This window comes from Macaca mulatta, chromosome 2 (assembly GCF_049350105.2).
Source record: "Macaca mulatta isolate MMU2019108-1 chromosome 2, T2T-MMU8v2.0, whole genome shotgun sequence".
Classification (NCBI taxonomy): Eukaryota; Metazoa; Chordata; class Mammalia; order Primates; family Cercopithecidae; genus Macaca; species Macaca mulatta.
In genome coordinates, this window is record NC_133407.1 from 97,873,681 (window position 1) to 97,897,508 (window position 23,828).

The 23,828-nt window shown below is 42.6% G+C and overlaps 1 protein-coding gene across 17 annotated transcripts in view; it reads right to left on the reverse strand.

Moving 5' to 3' along the window:
* IGF2BP2 (insulin like growth factor 2 mRNA binding protein 2) overlaps nucleotides 1-23,828 on the reverse strand; it is a 190,571-nt gene that overhangs the window by 76,776 nt on the left and 89,967 nt on the right. For 2 of the 17 annotated variants that reach the window (XM_077991998.1, XM_077991999.1), the window contains exon 3: nucleotides 3,642-3,701. The exons of the other annotated variants lie outside the window; for them this stretch is intronic. The gene's annotated coding sequence lies outside the window, so the exon portion shown is untranslated. The remainder of the gene's footprint in view (nucleotides 1-3,641; nucleotides 3,702-23,828) is intronic. 17 annotated transcript variants of the gene reach the window in all.

The following is a 23,828-nucleotide window of genomic DNA, read 5'->3' on the forward strand; positions in this document are numbered from 1 at the left end:
GTTACACAGAGACTCTGGGAAATGACACCTCAGCTGCTCATAGCTCACTGGAAAACTGTCGGAACAGCCCTTTTTACGTCAGGGCTGGCGGGTAGAGAACTCTGGCCTGATGTTGTATTTTTATATAATTTTATAATTATATAAATATACACACACACATATACGCAGTACACATATATACGTGCTATAAACATATATATGTGCAAATAATGATACATAATTATATAATTATAATTGAGTTACAAGAACTCACTATGATAGAGTGTTTTCAAAATCAGCCTTCATTTTAATATAGAGAAAACTCTTGGCCATAAAAACATGCTTTGTTTTGTTCCCAAAGGGGTATGTCATTTTGTTCTGCCTTTGCTAAATAAGAGTTGAAAACTGTTGAAACGTTTCTCGTTGGCTTAGCTGGAGAGAACCAATACAAATCAACGGAGACTTTTACGTCTTCAGAATTGAGATCTGTTGAGGTTTATGTGGGAAGTGGGAAAGGTCTGTGAACCATAAAAGGTCTGTTTATGATTCCATCAAATCTAGTCGGCCACAGCTCCACACTAGGGGCACAATCAAAATTATGCAAACAGCTAAGTTTCTATCCCTTGGAAATGATGATACGGGGTCATATTTCCAATACTTAGAATTCACTGTTCGAGTCCATGGCAGCCTACAGTCAAAAGCTTATCAGATAAAGTCATTTTCACAGGGTATCAGGGCTGGGAGGGTGGTTAGGCCAATCCCTTCACTTCATAAATAAGGATGCTGCATCCCAGAGAAGTGGCAAATAACAGTATTTAGGATGAGAAGCCACATCTTCAGAATCTCCAGATCCCTGAACCTTCTTCCCACCCCAGTGTCTCTGTTGGTGGCATCCACCCCAGTCAATCCATTAACAGACAGGAACTAGCACGGGTGTTCCAGCACTGGGCCAAGCCCCTCAGGAGGACTGAGAGTTTTTGATGCCTAGCTCCGAACAGGCGCTGAGGGCTCCGAACTGTGAAGATGACACATAGTTTCTTCCTTATTGGAGCTCCCAGGCTAGTGAGGGTCCCATGGAACTAAACAACAGATGAGTATGGAATGGGGTGAAATCATTCCAGAAGAACAGACAGCATATGATGGGAGCTCAGAGGAAAAGCTATACCTAGCCTCGAGGGAGGGTGTAGGAACCAGAAGGAAAAGGAGGCATCATCCAGGTAAAGAAGAGGACAAAAGACAGTGATCCTGCAGAGAAAACACCATTGAGCAAAGTTGGGAGGCAACCGAAGGGGGTAAGCAGGTTCGGTCTGGGCAATCCCGGGGAAGCTGAAGGAGACAAATCCAGTGCCAGACTACGCAGAGACAAATTTCTGTAACTCTACGTGGGGCTGCAATGAGCATGCGGTCAAAGCAAACACATGCTCGGGCCAACAAGTCCTAAGTGGCACCAGGACCCAGGCAGGAATGAACAGATAAGGAGAGAACCAGAAGAAGAAAGCCTTCCAGATAGCACGTGAGCAAAATCGCCCGTCTAAGGTCTGAAGAGGCAGACACAGTCACTGAGATCATTCCCTGGGCTCTTCTTGTCCACTGGGGCAATATGTGGTCTGAAGACTAAGGTAGCTTGATCTATCAATCAGCCAACAAGTCTTGTTTCTGCTGAGTTGTAAGCTTTCCAGGACTGCAACTAGACAAGTGGGGAGTTCAGAGTCTAAATTAAAACTAATTCCTAATAGGTTTTATAACTTCTATCCCTTTTTTCCCTCTCTCCCTGCACCTAGGCTTTTGCCCTGGTAGAGGTGCAGACAATATAACCCAGAAGTTCAGACAGGAGTCAAAGGTTCCAAGTTCAAAGCCCACCCCGCTACTTATTAACTGAATGACTCTTAGCAAAGTTGCTTTAACTTTCCCCATTCAGCTCCTTCATCTAAACTCTCAGAATTGTTAGATCAGATAAGAATGCAGAAGTTGCTTTCAACATGGCGCCTGGCACTAAGTGTTCTGTGAGTGATAGTGTTCTAGTGTTCTATTTAAAAGGCAAGGTAGGCCAGATTTTAAAGGAACCCCCATATCACAGTCTAGACTTTGTGGTGCATTGTATTTCCCAAAAAGGAATGCATCAGAATCTTGCCTATATGCTTTTCTTATGGTGTGACTTTGACACTCCTCCCATTGAGAAATGGGGTTCTATACTTCCTCCCCCTTGATAGTCATGCTTCTGAAAACGGTGACAGTGATAGTTTGTGACTGCTGAAACCAGATCATAGCATGCCTTTCTTAGGAATGCTTGCTCTTGGAAGCCAGCCACCATGCTGTGAGGAAGAGCAAGCAACACATGGAGAGGCCACTGTTCCAGCCAACAGCCCCAGCTGAGGTCCCAGCTGACAGGCTGCATCAAATCGCCAAGGATGTGAACAAGTAAGCCTTTAGATGTCAGTTCACCCCAGCTTTTGAATATTCCCAGCAGAGGCCTCAGACATAACAGGGCCAAGACAAACCATCCCACTGTACCCTTTCCAAATTCCTGACCCACAGAATCTGTGAGTCTGATAAAATGGTGGTTATTTTATGCCACTTTGTTTGGGTTTGTTACATAGCAACAGATAATCAATATAATTGCTTTAAGACAACAGATGGCCATGGAAAGGTTTGAAAGTGGTGAAAAAGCAAGATGTGCGTTTCCAGAAGGCTAACCTGACTGCAGTGGGCTGAGATTGTTGGCAGGGAACTCAGTAGGAGACCACTGACACTACGTGATGCAAACCTGAATATCAGGGCAGGGGGAGGATGTTAAAGGTCACAAATTAGATGTGGTGGTTGACAAAAGGAAAGAACTTCAAATGACACCAAGGTTTGAACTACTAGTGGAACCTGACGTAATTAGGTTCATCCAGAAGGGACTAATGTTTTTTTCTGGTGGACAGTTGGGGTAGAGAAGAGGAGGTAAATTCCATTCTAAATACATGGAATTTGCATGATGTCAGTATAATCTAAGAAGCATCAAGTGAGAAGTTACAAATTCAGGACTAGGCTGGCTGTGGTGACTCACATCTGTAATCCCAGCACTTTGGGAGGCCAAAGCAGGAGGACTGCTTCAGGTCAGGAGCTCTAGACCAGCCTGGGCAACATACTGAGACCCCAATCTCTACAAAAATTTTTTTTTAATTAGTCGGGCATGTGTGCCTGTAGTCCCGGTCACCTGGGAGGCTGAGGATCACGTGAGCCCAGGGGGTTGAGGCTACAGTGAGCCATGAACATGCCACTGTACTGCAGCCTTCACATCAGAGTGAAACTGTCAAAAAATTAATTAATTAATTAATCCAGGACTAGAAGCTGAACACTGGTGTTGGTTAAAACCACGAAAAGAGATGTGGTTAAAATACAGATCATGCCTGTATTTAGGAGAACAGATGAGCGGGACCAGGGTTAGCCAGTCACAGAGACAGAATTCTAAGAGTATAATTTCACGAACCAGTTTTGGAAAGGTGCGATCATTATTAGTGCCAAATGCTACAGAGAGGTGAAAGAGAAGAAAGATTGAGAAAAGGGACTGCAACTCAAAAAATAATAAGAAATGGACCCAGGGTCAGAGGAGGGCCTCTCCATCCCTGAGCAAAAATGAAACAAGACACACAAACTGGGGAATGAATGAAATTACAAACCCTGCTCGGTACACATCAGAATGTCTTCAGTCTTCATTCAGATGGAAATTTCCTAAGAGTCTGGAAGAGGGAAGTGATAGGAACTGTTAAAATGAGAGACGGTGAAATGCACATTCCTAAAGGTACAAAGTGGGCACAGAACACCTGCCACTTATCCACCTCACAAAGATCAAGCACAGATTAGATTCCTATAAAGTGCTTTGAGTTATCTGCCATTGTAATAGACCTGATACCTATCTTCCAGCCTTCAGAGAACAGTTCTAACATTTGCTGAACTCTCCAGCATTCCTGGGAGGTAGATATTATCATTGGATGAGGAAACAAAGGCCACACAGCAAGTCAAAAGCCAAGGCAAGATTAGAACAGGGCCTGCCTTCTGTGTGGGGAAGTCCAGTTGGCTAGATTCCTTTTGTGTCAGTAACAGGTTCTTTGATCTGTAATACGGAATAGGCTTGTTTCTGGGGAGGCTGTGAAAATAGATACATTAATGATCACAAGGTTCTCTGAAACTCACCAAGGGGGTTGTAGAAAAAAAGGTGCAGCCAGCCAGATTCTGGAAACAACAGAAGAAATGACAGGAGGCCAGGCATGGTGGCTCACGCCTGTAATCCCAGCACTTTGGGAGGCCAAGGCGGGTGGATCACCTGAGGTCAGGAGTTTGAAACCAGCCTGGCCAACATGGTGAAACCCCATCTCTACTGAAAATACAACAACTAGGTGGGTGTGGCGGCAGGCGCCTGTAATTCCAGCTACTCAGGAGGCTGAGGCAGGAGAATCGCTTGAACCAGGGAGGTAGAGGTTGTAGTGTGCCAAGATTGCGCCACTGCACTCCAGCCTGGGCAACAGAGCAAGACTGTCTCAAAAAAAAAAAAAAAAGAAAAGAAAAGAAAAAGAAAAAAGAAATCACAGGAAGAATGGAGACTGTAAAAACAGCAAGGGAGATGCAGGGCCCTTCGAAAGATTAGTCTGGGCAGATCCAGAGGCTGCGGGGAGGGGCCTCACAGAGCGGGCTATACGCCAGCCTTAGACTCCTCACTTGCGGCATCTCTTTCACCTCTCTGTAGCATTTGGCACTAATAATGATCGCACCTTTCCAAAACTTGTTCATGAAATTAACCAACTGAACTATGTTTGCGATTCACACAGCATGAACGTGGCTGGCTTGGACTGAGGCTCCTGGCCTCAAAGACAGAGCAGTAATTCGATTACTCACAGGTTGAACAGGTGAACCAAAAGGTAGTGCTGTGGATCAGAACACCTCAGGGGGCCCCAGAAACAGTGAAGAGGAAGAGTAATAGTTTTGTGAAAAAGACTTTACTTGAAATCCCTGGAGAAGCAGTAGCATCATAATCCTTCCTCGTCCTATATTTACTTTTTTCCTAAAAATTCAATTTCTTCATAAAACTAAAAATGCAATGATGACACTGTTTGAATATTATTATAAATTAGATGGAGTGGAGGATAAACAAAGTTGGCACAGGGAAGGCAAGAGCATTTACTGAATGTCTATCATATGCCCTCTCAATATTTAGAATCCCCTCACGAGATACTGGCAGCCTATTTTACAGAGACTAAACAGTGACTTAGAAAGGATAAATCTTTTACCCAAGACCACGCAGCTAGTCTATGATGGAGTCAGGATTCCAGCCCTGACATGCCTGATTCCAGAGCTCTTGTTCTTTTCCGTACACTGCACTACGCACATCTCAACAGTCATGAGGTCTGAACTAACGAGATGTACTATAATGCCCCAGAGATGACTGCACCCTAGAACTGGAGAATGCATAGGGAGGGGGACTTCCGTTATGTATAACTGAACTATGTTTGCGATTCACACAAAATAAAGAAGTGACCAGGACCAACCCCAGCTTATAAGAGGCAAAGTTACTACTGCCCACTCCACCCCACCCTAGAGCGCCCTCTGCTCTGCACTCTCACGCTGCCTTCCAGCTTTCTAACAGCTCCAGACCCCTTGCTGCTCCTGGGTCTCTTCCCCTTGCTCCCTTCATCAGGCGCTCTCCTCTCCCCAAGCCCATCAGCACTGGCAAGAGTTGGTAGGTTAACCAGATTCACCAACCCCTGTTAAGTTGTTCGCTAGCGTGTTACCCCTCCGAGGATATGGGCTTTTTGTGCTTTTGTTTTTTAAGTCAGTTAACATGTACTTGAACACCATAAAGGTAAAATGACAATGGTGGACGTCTCATTCATTCCGGAAGACTGATAGAGGAGACAGCTTCGGGTCAGCAGGCCTGTGGGCATTTCCCCAGCCCATCAACCAGCCAATCACAAAATCAAAACACGAGGTGAGTCTTATAGTTTTTAAAATACTAATTATTATTCACGGCTTAACTATTGAACAGATTTGCTTAGTGAGGTAGGTACTATTATGACACCCATTTTACTCACAAGATACAGTCACGAAAAGGTCCAATAACCTCCCAAAGGCTCACAGCTCATAAGCAGCAGGAGCTGGATTCAAACGCAGGCAATCAAGACCGGAGTCATGCTCTTACCCACGATGCCACGAGTTCCCAAAGTGTGATCTGCACACCCTTGGGATCCTTAAGACCCTTTCAGAGGTTATTAGGTAAAACCCATTTTCCTAATCATACCAAGATGTTATTTGCCTTGTTTATCATGTATTTTCACTCATGGTACAAAAGCAACGGTGGGTAAAACTGCCAGTGCCTGAGGCTGCATCAAGGCAGTGGTTCCACACTGCACAAGTCCTACACTCACTGTTGTGTACTCTTAGAGGACAGGGGAAAGTCAGCTTCACTTAAAACTGTCCTTGACAAAGCAGTAAAGATTACTGCTTTTCTTTTTCCCCCCAAAAAAATTTTGACCCTGGAATGCAGATCTTTTAAAGTATTTGGTGTGACAAAATGGAAAGTACACAGAAAACACCATTGCTGCATCCTGAAGTCAGATGTCTCAGGAAAGGCAACCGTGTGATCATTTGAGTTGGAAGCTGAAATGGCCACTTTCTTCCTGGATATGTCATTTGTACTTGACAGAACTGACAGACAGTGATGACCATTCAGATCTGGGTATCTCTCACAAATTTTTCTTGAAATGAATAAAGTGTCCTTCAAATAAAACAACTCACAGTATTTGTTGCCAATGATAAAATTTGGCCCCTTAAGAACCAGAATTTTGGAATACTTGTATTTACTATCATGAGCTTGCAGCTTCTCAATACTGGTCATGATAGTGATGAATGTAATTTTTTGATACTGTATGGTGCAACATCAACATCCGGAAGACCTGAATAATCCAGTGACCCAATATTTTCCAAATGACTAATGTATATTGCTACAAAACCCTGCATCAGTAAAATATTTTAATGTAACAGAATATTAATGTTCATACGGTTTCAGATACTACATGGTAACTAACCTTTAAGAAACGACTGCTTGTCAAATTTTGGGATAGTATCAAAAAATATCCATAATTATCTTAAAAGGCTATTGAAATACTCTTTGCCAATTACATATCTGGATGAACCCAGATTTCCTTCATATTTTTTTTTTTTTTTTTTTTTTTTTTTTTTTTTGAGACGGAGTCTCGCTCTGCCGCCCAGGCTGGAGTGCAGTGGCCGGATCTCAGCTCACTGCAGGCTCCGCCTCCCGGGTTCACGCAATTCTCCTGCCTCAGCCTCCCCAGTAGCTGGGACTACAGGCGCCCGCCACCTCGCCCGGCTAGTTTTTTTTGTATTTTTTAGTAGAGACGGGGTTTCACCGTGTCAGCCAGGATGGTCTCGATCTCCCGACCTCGTGATCCGCCCGCCTCGGCCTCCCAAAGTGCTGGGATTACAGGCTTGAGCCACCGCGCCCGGCCTCCTTCATATTTTTCAAGCAAAATAATGTATTGCATCAGATTGAATGCAGAGGCAGACACGCGAATATATGTATCTTCTCTTAAGCAAGGCATTAGAGAGATTTGTAAAAACAAAAGGTAAAACAATGTATCCATTCGAAGATTTTTTGACTTTAGAAAAAATATTGTTTTGGTTTTTATGCACCCAGGCGTACATATGCAGGTTGGTTACATGGATATATTGCATAACAAAGTTTGGGTTTCTATTGAACCCATCACTCAAATAGTTAACATTGTACCAAATAGGTAATTTTTAGCCCTCACCCCACTCCCCCCTTTCCCCTTTGTGTCCCCAGTGTCTGTTATTTTCATCTTTATGTTTAGCCACTACTTAGCTCCCACTGTAAGTGAGAACATGCAGTATTTTTGTTTTTGAGTTATTTCACATAAGATAATGTGAAATATAAATGGTGCTGCAAGAGAAATAATTTCATTCCTTTTTATGGCTGCATAGTATTCCATGGTATATTTATACCGCCTTTTCTTTATCCAATCATCTATTGATGGGCATGCAGGTAGATTCCATGACTTTGCTATTGTGAACCATGCTATGATAAACATACAAGTGCAGGTGTGGTTTTTGTTTTTTTGTTTGTTTGTTTGTTTGTTTTTGTTTTTGTTTTTGAGACAGTTTCCCTCGTTTCCCAGGCTGGAGTGCAATAGCACAGTCTTGGCTGACCACAACCTTCACCTCCAGGGTTCAAACAATTCTCATGCCTCAGCCCCCTAAGTAGCTGGGATTACAAACATGCGCCACCACGCCCGGCTAATTTTGTATTTTTAGTAGAGATGGGGTTTCTCCATGTTGGTCAGGCTTGTCTCGAGCTCCCGACCTCAGATGATCTGCCTGCCTCGGCCTCCCAAGATACCAGCTGACGTGTCTTTTTTTTTTTTTTGAAACGGAGTCTCCCTCTGTTGCCCAGGCTGGAGTGCAGTGGTGCGATCTCGGCTCACTGCAAGCTCTGCCTCCTGGGTTCACAGCATTCTCCTGCCTCAGCCTCCCTAGTAGCGGGGACTACAGGCGCCTGCTACCGCGCCTGGCCAATTTTTTTGTATTTTTCGTAGAAACGGGGTCTCACCATGTCAGTCAGGATGGTCTCGATCTCCTGACCTCGAGATCTGCCCGCCTCGGCCTCCCAAAGTGCTGGAATTACAGGCGTGAGCCACCGCGTCCAGCCCAGCCCAGGTGTCTTTTTTATACAATGGTTTCCTTTGGGTAGATGCCCAGGAGTGAGATGATGGTAATTCTATTTTTAGTTATTCAAGAAATCTCCATACTGTTTTCCATAGAGGTTGTACTAATTTACATTCACACTAACAGGGTATAAGGATTCCTTTTTCTCTGCATCCACCCCAATATCTGTTGTTTTTTGAGTTTTTAATAATAGCCATTCTGATTGGTATAAGATGATATCTCAATGTGGTTTTAATTCACATTTCTCTGATGGTTAGTAATGTTTAGTATTTAGAAAATAGTTATTTTAAATAAACTGATGTTTATATTAAAATGTAATTTTAAAAAATGAATGAATAAACACTTTAAAACTTTCTTGGTTTTAACTCCAGATGTGGTAAACATCAAAAGTTTTGGAGTCCTCAGTAATTTGTAAGAGAATAAAGGGATAGAGACCAAAAGTTTGAAAATCACTGCTGTACAGAACGGGACCTAGAAGGAGAGAAGACAAAGAGCAGGCTGTGTAGCTGCATCACTTTCTTTTCTTTCTTTCTTTCTTTTTTTTTTTTTTTTTTTTTGAGATGGAGTCTCACTCTATAGCCCAGGCTGGAGTGTAATGGTGCGATCTTGGCTCACTGCAGCCTCCGCCTCCTGGGTTCCAGTGATTCTCCCAGCCTCCCTAGCAGCTGGGATTACAGGCATGCACCCCCATGCCAGCTAATTTTTGTATTTTTAGTAGAGACGAGGTTTCACCACATTGGCCAGGCTGGTCTCTAACTCCCAACCTCAGGTGATCTGCCCGCCTCAGCTTCCCTAAGTGCTGGGATTACAGGCGTGAGCCACTGCGCCAGGCCTGCATCGCTTTCTAGGTGAGGGGGGGAAACAAACTAGTCACTATGAATTGTACAGACTTCTCAGCAAGTAAGTTTCAAGGACCCAATTTCTTATCAGTCTTTAAGGCTTAATGACAACAAACTTAAAAGATCATTCTCAACTCCTTGTGGTTTCCGGAGTGCGTTCAGCTCCTGCCTCTCGTCTTGTGCACTTCTTGTTCTCTGTGGTTCATCTGGGAAACTCCAACCCTCCTTCAAAACATATATTGCCAGTCTCTCCTCTTTGCCCCAGGAACGCTGTATATCCCTTTTCTATAGCACTAAGCACATGGCTCTGATGTTTGTTCATGTGGCTTTTTCTCTATTGGGAGTGTGAGGCCTTGAAAGCTAGAATTTTGTCTTAATCCTGGTACCTTCCTCGCAGTACTTGGCACGCAGAGTGAAACTCAGAAAAGATCTGTTGAATTAATAAAACCAAGCTTCTCCCTAACATGCACCAACCAATCTTCCAGCAGCAATGTGGCTTCTCCAGGGAAGACTATGCTGACCAGCTGGGAGAAACAGTACAGGATTTTTAGTATTTCTCAGTATGATAAACAACCGACATTTTGACTGTCAAAGTCTTGATATAGTTAGACTGGTGTGAAACCTGAAACTGTAAAACTGAGATCCAAATCTGGGACTTCAAAACCCTCTAAGGCAAGCACCCCTTGCCCAGCCCCCAACATACTACAAGGACCCTCCCCAGGCAGATGCCGGCCTCCTACAAGACCCATGTCTCAAGCTCTCTAAAATCAAAACAACACTTTTAAGCAGCCAGGTTTGAAAGAGAAATTTTTAATAAAATGAAGAGTATCTGAAGACAATTACAAAGTTACTGCTGTAGCTTAAACTGCTACATGACCAAGGACTTCATAACTCAATTAGAGAAAATATTTTTTTCCCCAAATTTAATGTAAGCAATGTGTGGGAATAAAGGATGTTGAGTCAGATAATCCCCTGTAGGCTTCACAGATAAGACCATGTGTATACATTTTGAAAAATGTTCACATACCTCAGGATGTTACAGCTTCTTTCTGGAATGTTGCTACTGTCCTGTTAATCCCTCCCCCAACCTGCCCATCACAATGTTCTCTTATCCTGTTGTTCATCACCCCACTTCCCTTCCTTCCACCATACTGCTTTCTCCTGCTTCCCTACCCTATTCATCTAGGAACTAGGGGAGGATACAACAAAGCTGATAGGCATAAGGCATTTCACAGACTTCTTAGGCTCTGCCAAAGAACACGGTCGTCTGATTCCCTTGTCCCTACAAAGTAAGAATCTTGGAAATCGTCTATTCTCATTCTTATTTTACTAAAGAGGAACCTGAGAAAATGTAAAGTCATTGATAAGCCATATTTTCTCAATCCATTTCTGTATATTTCAGGAAGCTTGATCCCAAGGAAAAGAGGTTGCTCCACTGTCAAAAAGAGAAGGAAACTAAGGAATGGTTAAGACTGTCAGTACCCATTCACCACTCACCATCATTTACTAAGCATTTCCTAGATGCTAAGCACCAGAAGTCCTGTGTTAGCACAGGCAGACAAAGAAAGCCCTATGTGTTTAAAATTTAACAGATAATAAATCAGAGCCAGACTGGGTGAGGGGGCTCACGCCTGTAATCTCAACACTTTGGGAGGCCGAGGCAGGCGGATCACGAGTTCAGGAGTTTGAGACCAGCCTGACCAACATGGATCTCTACTAAAAATACAAAACTAGTTGGGTGTGGGGGTGCATGCCTGTAATCCCAGCTACTTGGGAGGCTGAGGCAGGATAATTGCTTGAACCTGGGAGGCGGAGGTTGTGGTGAGCCAAGATTGCACCACTGCACTCCAGTCTGGGCAACAAGAGCGAAACTCCGTCTCAAAAATAGTAATAATAATAAATAAATAAGAGCCAAAAATAAAGTAAATGCAACAAGCACATTAAAAACAAACAAACAGTAGTTTAGGAAAATGAAAAGTTTAGCAAGTCTTTCTATGAATGGAACAGGAAAGACATGAAGAAAAATTAAAAACTGGGTAAGGACTAAATAATTCACTCACCTTGCAATTTAAGGATTTGTTTAGAAAGAGTGTGTACATTCATTACTGGGAAAGTATTTCTGGTGACCAAAAAAATCCCACAGTAACAATATTGAAATATTTTTCACAAGAACCCCGAACCCCTTACTTTGCCACAAGAGGGTGCACATCTCCTTATGAATACAGTAACCCAGGGAAACCTGCTCAAGTTCCTCTAGGCAGCTGCTCACCTCTGCTCGGGCACCTCTCTCCCTAGCCTGAGTCTCATGGCAGTAATGAGCATCTGGTGAAACCAGTAATGAGCATCATTCACATAGGTGAAACCTGTTCACATACTTTATCTCATTCAATTCCAACAACAGCTCTGTGAGAGTGGGTAGGGCAACTTATCAACTCCATTTTAAAGATGAGGAAACACACTCAGGGGTGAAGTGACTTGTCCAAGGTCAGAGAGATCAGAATGTTAGAGCCCAAATGCAAACTCGTGTTGTCTAGTTCCCAAATCCTATACACATTTTCCTTACATCCCTGTAAGAGCATAATCAAAACTCATTCCACAGTCACTCCGTGTCTCTATTCATCCATTCTACTACTTCTGAGTAAAGAATCATACACTGGGCAGATGAGAAAATGCTCACTTGCATTGTTAAAAATCAGTGAAAGCTGGTTTTTAACAAGTGAGTGTTAGCACCTGGCAAATATCTTTATAGGTTTCCAATGAAGTGAGAAGTATGCTGACACTTGTCTACAGTATTTAAGGCAGCAGTAACATGGACAAGAATAACTGTAAGTGTTGCTTACAACAGGGAAATTAATTGTAAGCTCAACTTTCTTTGGATAGATCTTATAAGACTCAGGCTAAAATCTAACTCCAAAATCCTCCTCCTGTCAGAAACACTAGAATATAGAGGTCAAGGATTTGGAGTTGGATGCTGCCGGACTGCCTGGGTTTAAATCCAGGTTTTGCCACTTACCATGCATGTGACCTTGGCCAATTACTCAACTCCAAGGTGCCTCAATCTCCCCTCTGCAGAGTGGAGATAAGAGCAGCAGCTCCCCTCACACTGTAATAGTGAAGACAGCATTGTAACATGAAAGCACACACAAGCACTCAAGCTACAAAAGGCAGCCCTTACTCTAAAAGGCAAATGAGATTATTAATGTTAGAGACTACAGAAAATATATTAATTTTATGTGCATTATATCGGAGAATTACAATTTATGACGATATGAATGCTTGAAAATACATATAAATCCCTTTTTTTTTTTTTTTTTTTTGAGACCAAGTCTCACTCTGTCACCCAGGCTGGAGTGCAGTGGTATGAACTCGGCTCACTGCAACCTCCGCCTCCCGGGTTTAAATGATTCTCGTCCCTCAGCCTCCCGAGTAGCTGAGACTACAGGCGTGAGCTACCATGCCCGCCTAATTTTTGTATTTTTAGTAGAGATGGGGTTTCACTGTGTCTTGAACTCCTGACTTCAGGTTATCCACCTGCATCAGCCTCCCAAAGTGCTGGGATTACAGGCATGAGCCACTGGGCCTGGCCTTACATCCCTTAATCTATGTGCATAGCAATTATGTCTATCTTAAAGGATTTAGGGCATAAATATAAATAGCTAAGAACAAAGTTCTCATATCGTTGCTTTTATGACACTGTTTGGTCAGTCTCATGCCAAGTCCTTGGTCAAGAAAGAAAAGCTAAATTACAGAGTTCCTCTGGGAGGAGACAGTGAGCTTTACACAGCAGAGGGGAAGTCTCGTGACCCCAGGAACCTGAAGACCCAGATTGTAGTTACAGCTCAGCCACTAAACAGCATCCCCTAATCCTGCATCCATAACTCTTAAGTATTTCTAAAAATAGACCTTTTCATTTCCATCACCATGATCTTAATTCATATCCTTAACAGCATGGACTCCTAACTGGCCACAGAAGCGGAGCTCATTAAGTTTGTTGAATGAGTGAATGAATGGGGGGTGGGATAGTGACACCAAAGGAGAAGACCACAGAAAACAGGGAAAAAAGATTAGTTTATGGCCGAGCGCGGCGGCTCATGCCTGTAATCCCAGCACTTTGGGAGGCCAAGGTGGGCGGATCACGAGGTCAAGAGATCGAGACCATCCTGACCAATATGGTGAAACCCCGTCTCTACTAAAAATACAAAAATTAGCTGGGTGTGGTGGCACACGCCTGTAATCCCAGCTACTCGGGAGGCTGAGGCAGGAGAATCGCTTGAACCCAGGAGGCAAAGGTTCCAGTGAGCCGAGATTGCGCCACTGCACTCCAGCCTGGTGACAGAATGAGACTCTGCCTCAAAAAAAAAAAAGATTAGTTTATAAACTATATGCATACACTTTGTTATCTCAAGTCCTAGCTCAGCTCTGATCTCACAGAAAGCTGGACCACTCCAGCAAGGCAAACCTGAAGGAATCCACCCTCCCTCTCAGAATTTTTTCTTAGTGGTAGTGTCACAGGCCCCAACGGGTCCCCCAGATCACCTTTTCAGTCCAGTTTGTTGGATCAAATCCATCAGATCCTTAAGGTTAGCGGCTCCTGCACCTGGCTGAAGCGGCCTTGGCACCTCTAGGTCTAAGAGGATACTGGGCCTAAGTCATGGGGACTTGGAGGTGGGGTGGGCCACTCTTTCACAGGGTCTGAGTGCCTTCCAGCTCCTTCCAAGGGCCCCAACAAACCCTTTGATTCCAAACACCACGCTCCTCCTTTTTAGACCGCCCTCTAAATTCTGATTTAGTTTGAAGGACATCTCTGTTGCCTAACTCCTATCGGGCAGAGATAATTCCATGGCTACATCTCAATCCAAGGTGAATACTTTTTACAGCTTTGACCTCAGATTTTGACACTGCCATGGGTCCGGCTGCCCCTCTTGGGGACATGGCTTCACACACACAATATGTACACGATCATTCCCTACCCATGATGGCAACGTCTTGGGGATGACATTTCCTCCACTGAAACAGGCCCACTTGCTTACCCAACGTGGCTGTGAATCATACAATAAGAGAACACCTCTGTGTCTTGCTCACAACCTGAAATTCCCAGCAGGGGACACCGTGTAGGTGGGGAATCAGTCATCTGATGGCAGAGTTAATGAGCTCAACTCTTAGGGTTTCAAGTTAGGCCTCACGGGCAGTCTCTGCGATGTCAGACTGCATGATGTTGGGGACATGTCTGAATTTGGCTTCCACAGATTGTAACAAGAGTTTTCCATTTGACCCTGACACGCAAAACTGTGCCATCAGTACTGGGTGGCAAATCTATGCTAGGAAGGGACATGATCTCAGCCATCCAAATTAGAAATGGAATAGCCCTCCCCAAATCTAGGCAGAATAGCTTAGTCCTAAATGTCTTAGAAGGGCTTTTGATACTTGTCCTGGGACTCTAATTTACAAGCTAACAAGTGTCACCATGAAAATGGCTTTTTGTGATGTTTAGCATTAATTTGTATTTCTTTTTACATACTGCTTTGATTGATTCTAAATACATTTTCTCTTTCCATGATGTTTACATCCTTCACATTCCTAGGGACTGTTATCATATCCCCTTTAATCAGCCGTTGGCCAAGCTATACATATTAAATTCCTTTCATCTCTCCTATGTCCTTCCTTCCAGCAGTGTTGGCTCCTCTTTAAATTCCTTCCAATCTGTCAACATCTTTCTGGAGCTGATGTACACCCTCCCTTAATAAACACTCTAGGTGCTCCTTGTTTCCTAAGAGTTCTCCAAAGACTCCTACTGTGAAAAAATATTGGACTGGGAGTCAAAAGTAGTAGTTCTAGTCCTGGATCTGTTCCAAGCCTCAGTTTTCCCTTTTATAACATGGGAGTAACACCTTTTGTGACTTGATCAAAATAGAGTATAAAATATAAAATCACTTTGCAGATTACAAAGTAAATGTGCCCAAAGAATGTGTGCATATAGTATTTGCATAGTATTAAAAATATAAACAAAAAATAAAATTGGAAACAAGTATGTCAAATAACTGTTGTTAAATCTGATAGCGGTATTCGGAGTAACAGTTACACTATTCTATGCATTTAGCACTTTATGTTTCAACTTTAAAGAATTATTTATTCATTTACTGCAAGTATTTACTTAACTTCTACTCTACACAAGAAGACAGGCTAGACAATGTGGGAGAACATGAAACAAAGACCTAGAGAAGTTATTAGGGTCATCCCCAGTTCTTAGACACTCAGTACTTGGTTTGGATCACATATCAGGAAGCTGTTCCTACTGTCTCTTGGATTATGCTTTATAGCATTGTGGTGATTTCTTATTATTTCTTTAGAGTAGATTCTGAGAAACAGAATTACTAGGTCAAAGGGTGTGACCATATTTAGGCCTCAAATTTCCAAATAGTTTCCCAGAAAGAGTGTGCCAATTTCTACCCTCACTGCCAATGTTTACCAGTGTCTCTTACCAGGCCATTGCCAACATTGGATATCATCTTTATTCCAAATCTAATGAATTGCTTTTAGAAATCATAAACGCATGAAAAAATCTAAAATAAATTCATTTCTACCAAGATTAAGTATCCCCACTTGGTATCTATTTTGATGTCGCCTTGTGGTAAGTATTCAACAGAATCTGCAGTCCTTCAAAAGACATTAACTGAGTGCCTATTATTTTCCAGGCAATAAAACTGGGGGTTAAACCACAAAGATGAAATAGTCCCAGATCCTGCCTTTAAAGGGCTCATAATCTAGTGTAAAAGATAAACACTAATAATTACAGAACTAATTATAGAACACTGTGGGCAGAGCTCCTTCCTTGAGAAGTACCAAAAAGTACAAAAGCAATACAGAAGAGGGAAGGAGGAACAGCCTAGGGGAGTCAGGAAGGGCTACAGGGAGGTGGTGATATCCGAGCTGGGTTTTGAAGGATAAGCAAGTCTTAACCAGAGAAAGGAGAACAAAAGAGATGAATCGAGGCAGAGGAACCGGTTGTTGGTCTTTGCAGCCACTACCATCCTCTCTCAGAAAATGTTTTATTATACAAAGGTTTAGCAATTCAGGGCTAAGCCTCACTGGGCAGTTTTATTGTTTTAATCTCTATCATTTACAGTTGCATTTCTGTCCCTGGAGAAAGCAATCAGAAAATATTCCTGGTAATTCATCCAACAAAGGGCACAAGATCACTGCTGCTTCCTTCACAGAGAATGCTGTTTTATAAAAACAAGTATTAAACAAGAATTTTGCTAAATACAAACTTTAAAACTTAGATTGTCAAGCTTGAAGAAGATTTAATCCTTAAAGAGCCTTAAATACTTTCTCAGGTAAAGTGGGAATATCTATAAATTAAGATGAATAACTTTCCTTTCCACTCCTACAAAATTAAATCAATTGGAGCTACAGAAGTCACAAAACCCAGTTTAAAAAATAGCATAAGAAATGATTAATGGCATCAGATCCATTTTCAAGTAATAAAAATATTCCTAAAAGCTGCCCTTTTATGTGTTTTCACATATCATTTGGTAGCATATATAAATATCCACGTCTGGGATTTAGCAGCATTCTGAAAAATATACTCTTGTGAAATCGGGATTACAACAGTGGACTTAAAACAAAACAAAACAAAATGGCCACTGCAACTGTATTAGGTTACAAGCCTCTAACCTGTCCTTGGATTTTCAAAGCCCAAACATCACTCCTGGTCTCTAATCCTCAGTGTGTTTAAATTGCAGGGCATTTAAACAGACTTGGCAGAAAAACACATACAAAGTGGCCTCTTTATAAATTGTAAAAAGATAGCTTTCCAATTACTTTGTCAATTATCTTCTTTTAAACTAAGTCCTTCAAATTGTGCCCTATGGCTCAGATGTCTTCCTAAACCATTTTGTAAAAGGCAAACAGATCTTCCCTTGACTCTAAATGACAGCCTGGCTTTCTCTTGGCACCCTAGGAATCACTACCACCTGCCGGAATGCAGCCGAGTTTGGCCAGGAGCAGACACTCTGATGCTGTCCTGTGATGAGGGCAGATTCTCTAGCCAGGGAGCTCAAAGGGAAGGGTATGACCAGGAGTCCAGATACCCAGCCACACGAAGCTTCACTTTCTGTCTAGCCCGGCAATGCAACCTAGATCCCAGCGGAGGTTCCAGGCCTATCTGCCACTGTGCTTCGGACTCACAGGTCAGCCTATGTTCAGATATTTAAAATTACCATTTATCTCCATCTTTATTAAAAATAAATATACCATCAAATTTCGTCCTTTTTTTCCTTCGCCCCACATCCCCCTCCCCCGAGACAAGGTGTCACTCCCATTGCCCAGGCTGGAGTGCAGTGGCACAAATGCAGCTCACTGCAGGCTCGGCTTCCCAGGTTCAGGTGATTCTCCCACCTTAGCCTCCTGAGTAGCTGGTATTACAGGCATACACCACCACACCTGTCTAATTTTTAGTATAGAACGGGGTTGTGCCATGTAGGCCAGGCTAGTCTCTAACTCCTGGGCTCAAGCAATTCACCCGCCTTGGCCTCCCAAACTGCTGGGATTAAAGGTGTGAGCCACCATATCTGGCCTTTTTATTTCCTTCTCAATTGTTGAAAAGCAAAGGGGATCTTTACACAAAACCATATATGTCCACACAACTGGACTGGCATGAAAAATAAATGTGTTTGCATATTTAGAAAGACACATATCACACAAGGTGAAGAATAAAATACTAAACCATTCATTTATCATTTAATCAATAGCATCTACTATGTGCCAAGCATTGTGCTGGGCTGAGGATACTGAAAACAATAACACACAGTTTCCCATTCTCAAAACATTTACAGTCTAATACAGACCAGTACTATTTTGTCCTTCATATTAAACGTCTACCTGCTGAGTTTCCAACAGAACTAGCCAACAGTATCAGATTTACTCACCTCCCAACCTTAGAAGTATAGTCATTTGAAGTATTTTTTTTCTGTGTTATGCTAATAATCATAATAGTTAAAACTGATTGAACACCTACTCTATGTCAAAGGTCAAACTAACCTATTTCTTAATGTTATCAAGAGTAATCCTTTGAGCTAGCTACTCTTACCATTGCTTCTTCATAGGTGAGGAAACCAAGCTCAGAACCATAGGTATCTTACTCATAGCCATACACCTAGTAAAGGTTAGAGTCAGGATGTAAGCTTGAGTCTGCCTAATCTGGATTTATGCTCTTAAATCACCTAGCTTTGTGGTCTATACTCACTCAAAGGACTGTCAAGAGTAGCTGCAAGTTGAGGAAATGTTTGCATATTTTCTTCTTTTTTTATTTTATTTATTTATTTATTTTGAGATGGAGTCTCACTCTGTCGCCCAGGCTGGAGTGCAGTGGTGCGATCTCGGCTCACTGCAACTTCCGCCTCCCAGGTTCAAGCAATTCTCCTGCCTCAGCCTCCCGAGTAGTTGGGATTACAGGCACATGCCACCATGCCCGGCTAATTTTGTATTTTTAGTAGAGATGGGGTTTCACCATGTTAGCCAGGATGGTCTCAATCTCCTGACCTCGTGATCCACCCGCCTGGGCCTCCTAAAGTGTTGGGATTACAGGCGTGAGCCACCATGCCTGGCTGCTATTTTCTTCTTGAAAAATTGTTCTATCAAAGGCACAGGGGTAAAATACTCCAACAGCAAATAAAAATCCTCTCAGAGATAAGTTCAGTGAGTTATTGATTTTCAAACCTCTTATCAGCCTACTGATAATTTTATAAATCCAACAGAACCATATGCAGAATACTTTGCTGCAAGCAGACGTACAATTTTGAAGCTACTGGTTGTCAATCTTGATTTTTATTGAACTTCCTAAATCTCAAAGCTGACCCTTCAGATTCATTTCTTTCCTATTCAGGATCCATGGGCTAATTTGACCACTAAACACGAGATAAAATAATGAACGGGTATCAATGGCGAGTGGCACCCTGTCCCATGAAAAACTACTATTTGTCATTGTCAGAAACCTGGAATTCACTCTGAACAGAGAAAAATTCCAGGTCCCATGGGATTACAGTTAAGGAGAACTCAACCCAGAACAAAAAGCCATGGAAAGGATGACAACAGTAACTGGCCATTGTCATTACAAAAATTACAACAGTCAGGGCTGGCTTCATGGGTGTGACACACACCCACCCATGTCACACAGGGCCCTGTGCTCAGATGGGCCCCACATTTGGTTTAATGCTCTGTTTTCACCATGCAGAAATTAATAATTTGTCTTTGAGCTTGTGTGTTGTAAGTGAAGTCCAATGGAACAATGGAGTATGTGTGTGAGCAGAGGAGACACATGCAATATGTGTGTTGCCATTCTTTGTTGCCCCATTTGCACACAGCTCATTTGACGACCAACGAGTACGGGATTTTGGTAGACCCGCCACGTGTGGGAGTTCGGCAAGACGCAGAGCAAGCACGAGGTAAGCATGTTATGTCTATGATTGAATATGTGCGGGTACAACCCAAGAAGCCACACTTTCTACTGGAACTAGAATTTGCCTTGAATACAGAAAGAAGGCAATGGTACTCTGAGAAACATGAACAACCCCTCTTATTCATGTTACTTCATGTTAGCCAACAACTTACACCAAAAATGATGATGTATGTCACAGAAGGAAAACAAGAGACAATCCACAGTTTCTCTTCCATTAGTTTTCCACATTTCCATTATTCATTAGTAAGCTGAAGGTGGAGAATGTTGGTAAAATGTGCATATATTAAGAAGTGAAATAATAAATAATAAATTTTTTTAAAAAGTGAAATAAGTTTGAGACCAGTCTGGGCAACAAAGTGAGATTCCATCTCTTTGAAAAAAAAAAAAAAAAAAAAAATTAGCCGGCCAGGCACAGTGGCTCACGTCTGTAATCCTAGCACTTTGGGAGGCCAAGGCAAGTGGATTACTTGAGGTCAGCAGTTCAAAACCAGCCAGGCCAACATGGTGAAACCCCATCTCCACTAACAATACAAAAAAATTAGCCAGGCATGGTGGCGGGTGCCCATAATCCCAGCTACTTGAGAGGCTGAGGCAGGAGAATTGCTTGAATCCAGGAGGTGGAGGTTGTAGGGGGCCCAGATTGCGCCACTGCACTCCAGCCTGGGCGACAGAGTGAGACTCCATTTCAAAAAAAAATATTGGTCGAGTGTAGTGGTGCACACCTGTAATCCCAGCTATTTGGGAGGCTGAGGTGGGAGGATCACTCAAGCCCAGGAGTTTGAAGTTACGGTGAGCTATGATCACCCCACTACACTCCAGCCTGGACGACAGCGAGATCTCATCTCAAAAAAATAAAAATAAAAGTGAAACAAAAACAGCTGAGTTAGTTTAATGCAGCATTTCCACAATTTTGGTTAGAACAATGTGTGAAGTACAAAATATGAATTGTGTGATTTCAGTGATAACAAGCTAAATGCTCTCATATTTGCATTTTAAACTGCATTGCAGCCAGGCGCAGTGGCTCATGCCTGTAATCCCAGCACTTTGGGAGGCTGAGACGGGCAGATCACGAGATCAGGAGTTCAAGACCAGCCTGGCCAATATGGTGAAACCCCGTCTCTACTAAAACTACAAAAATTAGCCAAGCATGGCGGTATGCACCTGTAGCCCCAGCTACGCGCGAGGCTGAGACAGAAGAATCGCTTGAATCTGGGAGGTGGAGGTTGCAGTGAGCCAAGATTGTGCCGCTGCACTCCAGCCTGGACGACAGAGTGAGACTTCATCTTAATAAATAAATAAATAAACAAACAAACTGTATTGCACAATATAAAGGCAAACAATAAAATTGATACGAATAATTACATTTTTTGTTACTTAGAGTGACTTTAAGTAGCAAATAAAACACACTATGATAAGTCAGCAGAGAGACCGTGGAAGAAAGGGAAAAACTTTATATTTTAATTTTTTTATTTTTGTTTGTTTATTTTTTGAGACAGAGTCTTGCTCTGTTGTCCAGGCTGGAGTGCAGTGACACGATTTCAGCCTACTGCAACCTCCATCTCTCAGGTTCAAGTGATTCTCCTGCTTCAGCCTCCAGAGTAGCTGGGATTACAGGTGCGTGCCACCACACCTGGCTAATTTTTGTATTTTTAGTAGAAACAGGGTTTCGTCATATCGGCCAGGCTGGTCTCAAACTCCTGACCTCAGGTGATCCTCCCGCCTTGGTCTCCCAAAGTGTTGGGATTACAGGCGTGAGCCACCACGCCTGCCCTATATTTTAATTATTTAACGACACTTTTTCTGTTTTTTGAACAAGGGACCCCACATTTTCATTCTGCACTCGGTCCAACAAATTAAATAGCTGACTTTAGTAATAGTATCAGATAAAATTATTAAATTATGATCAATCCATTGCCCCTTTCGAACCAAACCTCAAATCACGATGTAAAAGACTAGATAATTCAATAACAAGCACACAAAAACTCCTGCTTGGAATTCTGGCTTTGGTGAAATCAACAAATCAACACAACCTCCTTCCACCACACGCAACAATCCAGGGATCACAGAAAACCAAAGGTAATCAGCACAAAATGTAGGAAAGAGGTTCTTAACACCCGGTCAGTCCTAGCAGTTCTCCCAGTGTCTGAGTCTACGCCTAAAGGGTTTCCTGGGAGGAAAAAACTGCAGATAGTGCAAATTGCACAATTGATACATTTTTTTAGTGCAAATCTCTGTATGACACAAGCAGCCCCAGACTCTGGCAATGACTTACTGCTTATGGGCACCTGTCATCTTTGGCACCTGAGAAGCGAGAGATAACTTCTAATGTTTGATGGACATTTTCAGGTTTGAAAAATAAAGCACTTTCCTATACAGTCTTATTTTATTCCCACCATAGCCAAGTGAGGAACTCAGGGAAAGTATTTTTCAATAAAATTTTTATTGTTAGTATTCCAATGATAAAAAGTAATGCTGCTTTTATGTGACTGATCTGGGTAGTAGCTACATGGGCATTCACTTTATACTCACTCATTAAACTGTATATACGTGTTTTATGTACTTTTGTGTATGATGTAGTTTGCAAAAAAAAAAAAAAAAAAAAGGCATAAATGTTCATTGTAGAAAATCAGAAAAGGAGGTTTAAAATCTCCCATAATCCCATCAGAGGAAACTACTATTAACTTGACACCTTCCTTTCTTAGTTTTTATAAAATTGGAATTAACGGCCGGGCGCCGTGGCTCACGCCTGTAATCCCAGTACTTTAGGAGGCCAAGGTAGGTGGATCACTTGAGGCCAGGAGTTTGAGACTAGACTGGCCAACATGGCAAAACCCCTTCTCTACGAAAAAATACAAAAATCAGCTGGGAATGGTGGCCGGCGCCTGTAATCTCAGCTATTTGGGAGGCTGAGGCGCAAGAACAGCTTGAACCCTGTAAGTGAAGGTTGCAGTGAGCCGAGACTGCGTCACTGCACTCCAGCCGGGAAGACAGAGTGAGACTCTGTTTCAAAAAAAAAAAAAGAAAAGAAAAAATTGGAATCCTATTTTCCATATTTTGTATCTTTTTCTTAAACTCAGCATATCATGTTTTCATACAGCATTAAAAATTCAACAATGCTTAATAAAAGATAAGCCTAGTTTATTTAACCAATTCCCAACTATTCGATGTTTAGGTTGTTTCTAATTTATTTCCAAAATGACCAGAGGGCCTTTATTTCTATTTCACAGAAAGTAACCTCCCGTGAAGGGATGCGCTTGCTGCTGGTGTCCAGCAGAGCCAGGAGGAGCCATGGCTCCCTGAGCTTGGAGGCTTCATTCCCCTCCACGTGCTGCTTTGCACTTCCTCTGATCACAGGGTTTAACCTGACAGATTAAAGGGAAAAACTGTGAAATACAATCCACCCCTGACCCTTTCCCATGAACTCTCTGCCACCCTAAACAGGGGAATGTTCGACCAAGTTCAAGGTTAAGATCAGGAAGCATGAGCTTCTCTGGTACCTGGCCTGCAGATGAAAGGGCACCAGTGCTGTCCATGTGAGGTGTACTGTTGGGCCCAAATAGTTACTTGGGAGGCCAGGGAAAGAGAATAAACTTTTCAAAAGTACAGAGTTGCAGGGTTCGAGGTTAGTAGAGAGGTTTTATAAATATTTACTGAACAAAACTCTGCCTGTTAACTGGCTGACACAGAGCAAGGTGTGGTTTTCCTTCCCACCCCCAGAGGCGGCTGGGAAAGTTAGTCTGACAAACCAGTGGGAAATGCTGCCCAGCCAAGATGGAACCAAGAGACGGCAAGAATGCCTAAGATGATTCAGGAAATGA